General features: G+C 41.4%; 1 long non-coding RNA gene across 1 annotated transcript; it reads right to left on the minus strand.

The window, feature by feature from the left end:
• Window positions 1-304: 304 nt before the first annotated feature.
• LOC139027165 (uncharacterized) lies at window positions 305-536 on the minus strand. The gene is made up of 2 exons (XR_011479214.1): window positions 493-536; window positions 305-401 (listed from the first exon to the last, which is right to left on the minus strand). It is a non-coding gene; the product is annotated as an uncharacterized lncRNA (long non-coding RNA).
• Between the last annotated feature and the right edge of the window lie 274 nt (window positions 537-810).

An 810-nucleotide genomic window follows, 5' to 3' on the forward strand; every position in this document is an offset into this window, starting at 1 on the left:
ACACCAGAGAATACACACAGGTGAGAAACCTTATAGCTGTGATCAATGTGGGAAGAGATGTACTACATCTGGCAATCTGACTTTACACCAGAGAATACACACAGGAGATAAACCTCATTTGATTTCAACATGATATGGATATTAGACTTTGGCCTCGGGGGGAAATCAAGGCTCTGAATTGGAAGAGTGATGTGATTTAACAAGAAAAAAGCTAGAAACTACTGGGGGAAAATACATCTTGTTTTTTAATTGTTGTTAGACAGACACCATGTTTATATTGGTGACGGTGAAGCATTGTAGTTGATTATAATGTGAAATGGAAGTTGTTTTCTGTTGGTGGTGAGCAAACTCTTTAGGTGTTAGTTAGTCTTTGGTTTTTCCATTTATGTTTTGAGGTTGGACTTTAGCACGTTTATAAGGTGCTTGTTTAAGTAAATGGTTTTTCCATTTATGTTTTGAGGTTGGACTTAAGCACGTATAGCTTGTTAGCACGATTAGCACGTATAGCTCGTCAGCACGTATAGCTCGTTAGCACGAATAGCTCGTTAGCACGAACAGCTCGTTAGCACAAACAGCTCGTTAGCACGTATAGCTCGTTAGCACGTATAGCTCGTCAGCACGTAGGACGCACTGATTGGTGTCACCTCGTTAGTCAGTATGTGTTACACCTGTGCTGMCTTGTCRATCTCMWTAGTGGGAAGGTGTTTCACCTGAGCTGGTCCAGGTTCTATTTAAGAGTGTCTGGCCCAGTGCTCCAGTTGTCTTGATAGATGTGGAGAGTCAACACCTTTAGTTGCTCCACTTTTTTGG

The sequence above is a fragment of the Salvelinus sp. IW2-2015 genome, unplaced genomic scaffold (assembly GCF_002910315.2).
Source record: "Salvelinus sp. IW2-2015 unplaced genomic scaffold, ASM291031v2 Un_scaffold7839, whole genome shotgun sequence".
Classification (NCBI taxonomy): Eukaryota; Metazoa; Chordata; class Actinopteri; order Salmoniformes; family Salmonidae; genus Salvelinus; species Salvelinus sp. IW2-2015.